At 44.1% G+C, this 11,353-nt stretch overlaps 2 long non-coding RNA genes across 2 annotated transcripts in view; both read left to right on the top strand.

Moving 5' to 3' along the window:
• The window catches only part of LOC308199031, a 177,442-nt gene that overhangs the window by 103,671 nt on the left and 62,418 nt on the right, over positions 1-11,353 (top strand). The gene's annotated exons all lie outside the window — the stretch shown is intronic.
• Positions 4,822-6,960, top strand: LOC308187852. Its single transcript, XR_013944956.1, has 3 exons — positions 4,822-5,794; positions 6,018-6,102; positions 6,757-6,960. It is a non-coding gene; the product is annotated as an uncharacterized lncRNA (long non-coding RNA).

Genomic DNA, 11,353 nt, shown 5'->3' with positions numbered 1-11,353 from the left:
CTGATCTGAAAGGTACTAAGGCATTTGTCAAACAAATGTAAGGATTTGCTATTTGTCAGTTTAAAATCTGTTACCTCAGCTACAGAAAAGAAATGTTGTTCTGGTTTCTATGAGTTTCTGGTCTCTGTCAGGGTTCCTAGGCACTATGGCAATACAGATAAATAATATCTGCAGAGAGAGCCAAATGGCACAGGTGCAAAAATAGTTTGTACCAGCTGAGAAAAAAAACTGTGCTTCTTGTGCTTCCCTTGTTTTGCAAGGAAATTTTAATTTTCTTGATAGAAAGATAGAGAGAGAGAGTAGAAACCTCTAGGTCATGCTAAAAATAATTCAAAAAAAAAAAAAAAAGAACAAATGTGTTTTAGAAATGCCTCTGAAGTGCCTGCTGAGAGCTGTTTACCCTCTGTCTTACCTCCCCATCCTTTCCACACACCAGGATCCCATAACAGGCTGTGCTATTTTCATGTTTTCATGCTGAGGAGATGGGCTCCCTGGGATACAGCGCTGCAGGTGAGGAACCAACCTTAGAGAGAAGAACAGCCCCTAGGCTCGCTGAACCAGAGCTCTCACAAGGTCCTACAGTCAAAGTTTCAATTCATTTCAGTTGTTTTCCCAACAAACCAAATATCAATTTTAGGAAGCAAACGTTTCACTGGGGAAAAGAAAAAAAAAAAGTTCAAGTTAAAAATATAAATATTTTTTTCTTTTTCACCAGAGAATGCTTTTGAAGGAAAATCTGGGGCAAAATCTAATCAGGAATTAGAGCATAATAGTCCTATGGGGATGGCTTGTGATTTCCAGTATTTGGGCAAAGGAAATAAGGCACTACACAGCCACAAAATGACAAAAGTGAATAAAATGTACCACTGCAAGAGTGCTTACTTCTCCCAGTTCTTAGCTGTGGTAGAGGACAACTGTATGATGTCTTCATCAGAAACTCGGATGTCTTTAAGAGAAGAAGGCCAGAACAAGTTGCATGGTGTTGCCCATTTACCATTTTGTCCAATGGTTAAGTAAAATTTGATCTTTTACTCCAGTCCTGAAGACACAGGACTGAAGAAGAATATCAGCTTTCATTTTTCAAAATGACACCTTGAAGTTTTGTGATAGATAAAGAAAGTTGTTAAGGTAACATCCTTCTCTTTCCACACAACCTATCCAACCCTTCCTTACACCACAAGCCAAAGTATCAGGAGGCCATTAACACAATCCAGAGACACGTTTTTAATCTCTAGTTTGTTGAAATCTGTCTCATTGTTTGTCTTTTTCTTAACACTTGGCATTGGCAGTAACTAATGCTGCCAACGTTTTCTTGCCAGGAAAGATATTTCTTTCTTCTCTGGAGCTCCAGCGAGGCCTGGAAAAACCTCCTGCTACCGGGCTGCCTCTCAGCCCTCACCTATGCGAAGGGCAGTTAGGAGGGTGAAGGAAAGAGAGGTAATTCCAAGCACGAAGGAAAAAAAAAGGACCAGTTTGGGTCAAGATCAACGGGGAAAGAGACAAGGAGCTCCAAACATCTTTCTTCTTTGTTCTCCATTCCTGCAGAAATTCAGCTTAGAAGTTACTGATAACCTCTCTCCTCCCCTCCTCAGACCCAGCACTGCCTATTAATTACCCCAAGAAGCACTGCTGGCAGAAAGCTGGTAGCAGGCCTCGGAGTAACCTGATTGATCTGCAGCATGCCCTAGGCTGATCCACAAAATGAAGGCTACCAGGACCAGGCCAGATGAATTTTCTTAGCAGTCTATATCATGCCTATGGGTTAAGACATCCCATTTGCACTGGGAAATACCCTGACCACACAGTGATTGGGGTTAAGCTGAGCTCCATATAGGACAGATCTCCACCTGCTTCATATTTCTTTGCCCTCCCTGTGAGGTGGGGTGACCGGGAGAGGCATTTTTGGCTGGCCATTTACAGCCAGATGATTGCCAGCTCCTTTTTGCCGCCTGCACACCACAGAAGTGCCAGATCAGACTTGAGGATCTGGCCTATTATTTTTTGATTGCTGTCCCAAGGATAGAAGAGCACCCTCTTCACTTGTCAGCAGCTAATAGGTCACAAGCTGGCCAGTTTACCAAACACGAAAACAATTTGCCAACAGCAGGGACTTACACCCTAAAAGGAGAGGACACGCTTTCACTGGCAACCCCATCACCACCCTGAACAAAGGAGAGATATAAAGGTATCAGGGCTTGCTTTTAAGTTGTTCTGAGTGCTAACTTGTTACAGATTTCAGGCTGTCTGTCTTTCGAATCGTGCTTGTCTACTGCTTACAACTGCTCAGTGAGCTAATACTTGTTAAGAGCTGCCATCAGTCACCCACACGGCCCGGTCTGGAAAGCACATATGAAGTTTTTGATAGCCCGATCCGTATCCCCCTGAATCTGTGGAATTCCTCCAGTGACAAAGGGGAGAGGGTTAAAGACTAATTACTGTGATGCCCACTGTCAAGCTTCAGTAATCTTAATCAGTGCTGAAATGGCCTAGATTTATTTAATTTAAAAGGACGGTAGTGCCACGGAGACAAAAATTCCCATTTATCCCTAATGGTATCTTACTATATCCTAATTATATTTTCTTCCTTCCCTTATACAGAGAATTCAGAAGGAAATGCCAGCAGAAGACGAATTGTGTCTGGAAGTTGTATAGAGGTTTGGAGGTGTGGACAAAAGGTTTAGGATGGCCGGCGGGGAGCTGCACCCCTTCCACCTCTCACGGCCAGCAGTGCCCAGGCTTGGTTTCTGCAGCCCTTCTCTCGGACTCCCCCACGCTTGGCAACACTCCTCCTCTAAGGAGATGCTTTAAATGGGAAGGGAACTTTCAGGGCACCAAAGTGTTGCCCGCAGCTGTGATTCATGCTGGGAACAGTGCCCTCCCTTGGCCCTTGCCTTTAGCCTCTTAGCACATCTCACAGCAGGGGTTGGGCTTGGCTGCCTGAAGTTCACGGAGTTATAAGAGGAACAGTTTTTATTCTTATTAAGGCAATGAGCTGAGTGTGGCCATCCAACCTGGCCTTGAACACCTCCAGGGATGGGGCAGCCACAGCTTCTCTGGGCAAGCTGGTTGTCCTCTCTGCCTGCCCCATGTGGGTGTCTCAGAGCCCCCATATGTGTATCTCAGAGACCCCTTGCCAACAGACTTTAGACTTAGAACTTTCTTGTGTAATGTATAAAGCGAGACAAATTCCACTTATTCTATAGCAAAACATGGCGTGGGCAAAAGAGATTACAGCCATTTTTTAGAACTTTTTTTTTTTTTAACATCTGTCATGGACCAAAACTCTTTACAACACTCTATTTACCCTACTTTTCCATTCGCCCATTTTCTTCCTATTTTTGTGCATATCTCTCAGGTTCCCCTTTAACAACTGCCAGAAGGAAGCTGCCCACACACTGCCCACAGCCACGGCTGCCTCCCCAACACACCACATTTAGCCCCTGGGTGGGATTTCCAGGAGGTGAGGAGAGAGCACACGTTGGCGGGGGCGAGCATACACTTTGTAGCATCGTGGCAATGCTGCAAAGCAGTCGCTGCAGTGTTGATCGTATCGAGGCAGTGATACCAAGAGACACCTCGCAGCAGGGCAGACACGCTCTGCTTGAGTCCCTTCACCCTCGGGAAGGCGGTGGGTGTAACATTTTGCATCTCTCTCGCTCGCACGTGAAGGACAAGCAGCCTAACAAGGTCACGTTTGTTCGAGGCACGCACATTTCCATCTGCTGGGGCTGGTGGCAAACAAAGTGCCTGGCACAATGTGAGGCACTCTAAAAAGGAAATGTTTAGGAGGGAGAGGCTGAGCAAAGCTGGGGAGGCAAGTGGTGTCTATACACTGTACTTTGAGACAGACAGAAACACTTTAAATGAAAACCTCATTTATTTACCAAGAAAAATAGTAAAAGGTCCTCTTGATTTTCAAAATCCTTGCCACTGTATTGCTTTCTAGAGTGCTATTAATAAAGTGTCAGGGAAGAAATGGAGGCTTTAACATCAATGTTAAGGCAAAACACAAAGACATAATGCCAGTTCAGGCAACAGCTTGAATTTCTTTCATGGTGGCCAAAGACAGAAAAGACCTCTTTAATGAAAAGTGGACACTTTATTTTGGAGTGAGACGGCACAGTCTGTGAAAACTCAACTCTAAACATTTTTAGTGTTAAATACTTCTAAGATGAAAGCTCTAGTTCCACGTTTCATATACTGAACTCAAGGATCTTCAGAGCACCAAGGGTTCAAAACCTATTATCCTATAAAATATGATTCCTTGAATCTACCATAATACTATGCCAAGATGAAGATACTTCTACCATGATGAAGATGTCCATTAGGTCAATGGTAAATATTTTCTTAACTTAAAAATTATTAGGGCTAAACATATTATACAACAGACTTTTAGACACAGATAAGACATAGGGGATTGCAAAGGAACAGAGAAGAATAATGTGTCTAAAGAATAAAATTATCTTTTAATATTTTCTTCTTTTCAGACTTCCAGGAACACTGAGGAATTAATGTGGAAAGAAAATAAGAATAGAGAACAAGAAATGCACAGACGGAATTTAAACAAAACATCAGGTTTCTTTTGAGGCATCGTTAGGATATGTTTTGTGATGATATTTGGTTAAAGGTAGACCTTACTGCATCCTCTTCCAGTTTAGGTAAGGTTTAAGGAAATTGCATTGTTCTCTGTTGGCTCCTGAGAAGTGCAGCTCTTCTTTGAATACACACTGTCAGTTTGAACCAACAGTGATTTCCTTTCCATATAATGTTTTCTGTGAGTTTTGTAGATTTGTATATTCCAGGAATGCATCTATCAAAACCACATGCTAATCTCAACTAATTTCTGCAGAGACTGAAGATGTTCAGACAGCAGGAGGTGTTCCTGCTTCTGGGGCCAGGATCCTTTTTCTCCTTGCCTGCCTTTGACACTGGTATGAGTTGAAGAAGAGCAGCAAGGCCCCAAAAGACATGCTGAACTCGTTGGCAGGAGAGTAATGGTCAGTGGTGCCAGAAGAGAGTGGTGCAGGCAGATGGGCTGAAAGGTGATGATGTGGATGCCTGCGTGTGCCCCTGTGGATCCCTGCAGCCTGGGGACAGCTGGGAGCCATCCTGCATGCTGCGGGAGGGCCGAGGAGCTGCGACTCTGGGGGAAGCCCCATGCCAGCCGAAAATATGCATTTGGTTCGGAGCCAGGGATACTGACCAGCACGAACTCAAATAATGCACGGTATCATCCTACCAAGGGTTTTCCTGGAAATCCTTTTCAGAGCAGACCTGGGATCTGTAAGCCCAGATGAGGCTTACAGAGAACATTAGTTGCCATCGTTGGTGTGGGCTGACAGAAAGCAGGTTGCTAAAAGTTAGACATGGCATAAAATTACAGCCATGCCAGAAGCAAGATGACATTTTCTAAAATTAGGAGAAAATACAGTTTGACACATATAGTCCAAGAAATTAAGAGTTACCTAACTCATTTTCTGCATATGCTAGCATATGGATATATAGCAAGAACAAACTTGTCATGTCTCAGGGTGGCTCCTAAAGCCAATGTTTACCTCTTCATTAGCTTAATTAATAGCTAATGACAGACACATGCCAGTGGATAACCACCAAGTGCCTTAATCACCCTCGAAGCCTTACACTGCTCCTCATGGTGTGGTTGGCTCACTTGAAGAGGACTATCTGCAGCAATTCATCACCTCTGAAGAGGGGCTGATAAGCAGCAGGAGTGTTCTCAGAAACTCAGCTCCTGAGGGGGGACAGCACAGCTTGGCTCTGCAGTCACAGCCCTGAGGTTAGCAGCAGTGGTCAGAAAAGGATTTCAGGGGCCAAAGTCCCCAGCTCTCCTGCTAGGGGAGCTGCCTTAAGATATGGGGGAATAGCACAGCACTCCAGGATGAACTCAGTGAAGAGGAATCACTTGCCTATTATTTTGCACCAAATCGTGGCTATTTTGGAAGGATTTTAAGTGTTCTGAACTCACCTTTAGTATTTTTTTTTCTTTTCATATTTTGCAGCCAGAGATCTGGACTTCTGCTTGTCTGTAAGGCTTTGAAAGACCCAACCACAAGAATAATGTTCAGATGCTCAGAGACCATAATGGTAACCAACAGAATAGAGAGCTCCTGAGATCGTATTCTTCCCCAGACTGAACTGGTCAGAAAGGGAAAGCGGATAATGATTTCCTAATATTAGAGGTCCTGAAAGGCAGACTGTGGTCTGCATGAAGCACTTTCATCATTTAATAGTAGCCCTCTACACTTGCTGATGTATGAAAACATGAGATATTGAAGGTGTAAATAAGGAGCATTAACATCCTCTAACTGACTAACAGGGAAATATTTTAAGAGAGGGTTCATCTTCATTAACAAGTCTCACAATTACTTTTCAACATAAAAAGTCTTTATTCCAGGAACTTTTCCCCTGTACAAGAGACTATGCTGACACAACCTGTGCTAACTGGATTCTTTTTAAAAGCAAGAGTCACATTTATTTTTAGACGAATGTTTTTAATTACTGTAGCACTACAGGGCCAGCCAGGTCAATGTCTCAGTTTTGCTAGGTGCTATACAAAAACAAACACTCACAGTCCCACTGCAGTTAAATGCCAGCCTGCTCTGCATTTAAACTGGGGATAACAATCCCTCTGTAGTAATCCTGTGGTTTGCATGCATTTAAAAAATGTCTCATTTTGTGCCTCGGTTAAAATCGCAAGGGAAAGACTTTATAGGAGAAACTCTTGCATTCTTCTCCTAGGTGTGTGACCTCCTCCTTCCATGCACACCTCTCGACTCTCTCCAGAACAAATCAATCTCCATCTGAACGCCGATATACAGACTGACTGACTTGTTTAGTCAAACGAGGACTCTGCCAGGCTGCACTGAAAATAGTACCACCAATAATTCACACATTATTCCCAATACTTTGTTCCCTTTAATCATGAGACTGAATTATACTTGTTATTTGAGTCTTTCAGGGAGCTTGCATGCCCTCTTATTGAGAGAAAAAAAGGTGAAATAAAGATCATGTTACAGCCCAAATGTGCAGGAGGCTTCTGTTGAGTTCTCCTGCTTATTTTAGTTATTTGGACACCTTCCCACACCAGATAATGCTGATCTGAGGTGTAAGTCGTGGGCTCTGTGTGGTGCTAGAGATAGGCGCTAGACAAGAAACACTTTTTGGGGAAAAACCCACAGATACGAGTCACGCACAGAATTCTCTGCCCACCTCTGTTAAGTTTCAATACTGTTTTTATTTCCTCTGATCTCTTGGGTGTGGATGGTTGCAAACACAGAGGCTTAACCTGAAAACTTTTGGCCATGGCAGCTTTCCATGGTGCAAGCACCTTTTTGTGAGACCACAATCTTTCAGTGGCCACTTCAGCTGAAGGATCCTCTGCCTACCTCCCCACCTGCAGGAATGATTTCCAATATCACGTTCCCACTTCTCCTGTGCTGCTGCAATTGCTTGTGGGGGCCACACACTGAACCAATCGGAGGAAAAGGTTAAGTTTTATTCTTTTTCTTTTCTAAAAGTATTTTGTTTCAGGATGGTTCGGTTTTCCCACTGCAGACTGACACGGAGCTGTACCAGCCCAGCTGTGCTCTGTGTTGCAGTAGCAATGGCAGGGGAGACTGGTTTAGATTACACTGTCATCCAGAGCCCATCCCTGGAGAAACAAAGCATCAGTAGCCCATCTAACCTTCCATCTGCCTTGTACCACTTCTTATCTCCATGTGAGATAGACTGAGCTAACAACAGCCACAAACACACCTTCATTTCATTTTCTTTTTTTTTTTTAATGGCGGTTTAACTCATCTTTTTTTCTTTACTTGTTAGCCATAGAAAGAGATTGATGTCACAGGCACATTGTCACTGGGAGCGCTCAGGGATGCATTTCTGGATGCAAGGACACAGGGCAAATGGGACAGCTAGAGAGTGTGAGAGATTCCTGTAGACAGACTAGGTTACAGCTGCCACCTTAAGAGTCAGTATCTATTGGCCCCAAATAAGACAGATGTAGCCTGACAGGTTAGTTCAGGGCCACAGGTTGCCTGCTGCAAACCTTTCCATTTGTCCTGTGGAGGTGAAATTGCTCTATCGTAATTTACAACTGCTGTGTGTGACCTGCTATACGTCTCGGGTCCCCTCACACTCTTGCTCCCAGTCACATGCTCGTAGCTATAATTTCAGTTTTAAAGTGCTGAAGAGCTGTAACAGGCATTTCTCTGACATATACATGTTTCTGAAAGCCTGGGCCCCAAAGTTGTTTATTTATAGGCTACTTGACATACCCAGCTCCTATTTCTGAAGCAGGCACTTACCCCTTGCATTCATGACCATTGTGACCCGTGCTCATCTCACGCTGCTTAGGTTTTCTCTCTCATGCCATCCCCGAGTAGAAGATATAAGGCACAGCCAAAATGATCTTCTCCAGCAGGGACAAACCATGAGCAGAGGGGGACGTGTCATAAAGGATGAAGATTTGCAAGGGCAGGGACTCTGCCATCAACAGTAGGTGGCTGACTCTAACACCCAGAGCTGAACCCTGGGAAACAGGGGGCTTCTGCAGGCAGGAGCACAGCTCCACAGGGCATGGCAAATGTGTAGATCGAGGAGATGTATGCAAGGTAGCCCCTGAGCAGGGGCTTTGGTGGTTTTTTTTGGATCACTTTTTTTGGACTGATACCAAAATTCCCATCTGGACCTACCCCAGTCGTTCCCACAGCGTAGTGCAGGGCAAGGTAACAAAGCCTGTTAGCAACAGCCAGTAAGGAGGGCACTCCAAATGATACAGGCCAGATGCTTTTTTTATGGACACCATATTTCCAGATCAAAAGGGACTGAAAAACAACCCCAAAACTACTCCATCCTCCCCACCCCCCACCCTACCCTTACCCCCCCTCCAGGTATTCCAGTTTTCTCAATGAATTTCTTCTTTGAGATGAAGGAAAAAAAAAAAAAAAACGAGAATATGGAAAGACAAAACAAGAAAGCCCACAAAATTCTCAAAACATGGGCTGCCTCATAGCTGAAATTCCCTAAGCAAACTAATGTTTCACTAGCAAATAAACAAGCAGGGGACATGGGTCTTTCTGCAAGCATGTGGGTGAAAATCCTGCTGCCTAGCAGGAAGAACAGCACGATCATCAGTGCCGTGCTGCTGGCCCACAGCTCTGGCGAGCCAGCCAGCTATTCCAGGGCTAACAGCTGGTTAAAAGCATAGTCCTCTTTTTCAGAAGTCTTGTACAGTATTAACTGACCATCCAACTAATGTAAAAACGCATTTTAAAGTCACCTAAGCATATAGGTGGTTTAATTTATTTCAGAGTAAAATGTACTGAAGGGTATCAAGAATCCTGAGCAAAAGGATGAAAAAAAAAAAAAAGCAGCAAAGGCCCAAGGGTTGTTAAATCTCTTACAAATACAATGCAGAACTACAGGTGAGGAGAGAAGACAGTGTTGCTCTGACTTAGGAGGCAGGATTGTGCCAAAACCTCAGCAGTTCCCTCCATTTCCATCATTTGGACCTCCTCTGACTTGTATCTGAGAACCCTCATCAGATAACTCAGCTAGAGTGAACATTTGAGTTGTTCTAGGAAGCAGCTTCCAAATTACCAAACTGAGTTCTTTGGAATAGATCACTAAACATAAGATTACAATCTTTGGTCCAGGAAAATACTTAAGCATTTGCTAATGTCCTTCCCACATGAGATACACCAAGAGTGCATACAGTTCTCAGAGCTGACCACAGGTTTTGGTGTCTTCCTCAGGTTGCGGGGTCACAGGCTCAAAATCCAAGGCTTGGAGCTGATCCCAGAGGTAGAGTGGGGTGGGCATGGACCCAGGTACCATGAATTTTCCTCCCACTTTCCTCACCCATCCAGGCTGGCTCCTGGCACCTCTTGCCCACCTTGGTGGAGGAAGAGGCAGGTTTAATCTTGGACAGAGGTTGTAGAAGACAGACCCGTGAGATCAATGGCCTTCATGGTAAGGTATCTATCCCCCGTGCAGCCTGCCCATCTGCTAGCTACATTGCTGGTTTAGCAAAACCCCATTGCACGTGGCTGCACAACATGAAGCTTAAATCCAGCTCACGGGAGATGATCTGAAAAAGAGCAATGCACCAATGGAGGTTGGGGGGGAGGGCGACAGACCTGCTCTCCATCCAGACCTGCCCTCAAGATCTACCTTCCCCAGTGGTGGGGTCTCCTCCTGCCACAGAGATTGGGCTGAGCCCTCCCCAAAGTGGAAAGGCGCTGAGGGAAACCATGGGGAGCCCCAGGTTGCCTGGCTAGAGCTGGGAGAGCGGTTCCTTGGGGAACAAGGTCACCGCCATCTGCAGGGACAGCAGGGACATGCTGCAGGAGGAGGATGAGGAGGGTGTCCTTGGTCTGGTGAGGTTGTAGCAGTGTTTTCCTCTTAAATCCCTATTAATTTTGCCTTAAAGGCTCAGCCCAGGCAAGTGTGTGATATACAAGGTCTCCTCGCAGCAGCTCAGGTAAACTATGCGCTTTATAACCTCTGAATTTAGCGCCTTATTTTAAGAGACTGCTAACTTAAAATACAAATCACATGTTTTAATATAAGAAAGTGAATTTCCAGGCATTAGAAAATGGGCTTGATTACTGTTCTACCTTGGTACTTCAAATTAAGAGTCGGCTATTAAAGGCAACGTGGACATTCCCAAGTAATGCATTTTAAGCTGGATGCTTTGAACTATTTATACATAAAGAACCTTATTGTCCTTTGTACAAAGACCCTAAAGTGATAGGAAATAATATTTAAATCCACTTTAAGACCTAAACATTTTCATTAAAAGTAATTTTTATAACGTGCCTAATCCAATCTAATCTTGCAAAGATGGTTTAGTGGATTTAGTAAAAATTATTTACATGATAACAGGCAAAGTGAATACATTTTGCCAGCTATTAAAATATAGTTAATAACTACAGTTGAAGCACTCATCTGTAAGAGCTGCTTTCCATTTCAGTGAACTTTCTGCTATGGAGAGGAAAGAAATGATTCATCTACATGGCTGAGCATCAGGTTTCTTTGAGCATGAAAGAAGGCTTGTAAATGTTCGATGTTTATGGTTGGTTGTCTTCATCAGATGTGTTTCTGACATGCAAATAACCTGACATCCACTAGCACTCTTTAAGCAGCTCCACTTTAAAACCTTCTTCTGCAACCGTGTCCAGCCAGACCAGTGCGTGCACATATTAGCTTCACTTCAGGGGGCTGTCTAATCTCCTTGGTGATGTACAGCTAGATATTTGAGTAAGATTATGATGGTCAAATAAGAGTCTACTGCTCAACACGTCTGGACTGCAAGAAGTTTTAAGGACAAGGA

The sequence above is a fragment of the Anser brachyrhynchus genome (assembly GCF_964034855.1).
Source record: "Anser brachyrhynchus genome assembly, chromosome: 1".
NCBI lineage: Eukaryota > Metazoa > Chordata > Aves > Anseriformes > Anatidae > Anser > Anser brachyrhynchus.
This window is presented reverse-complemented; position numbering and strand designations above follow the sequence as displayed.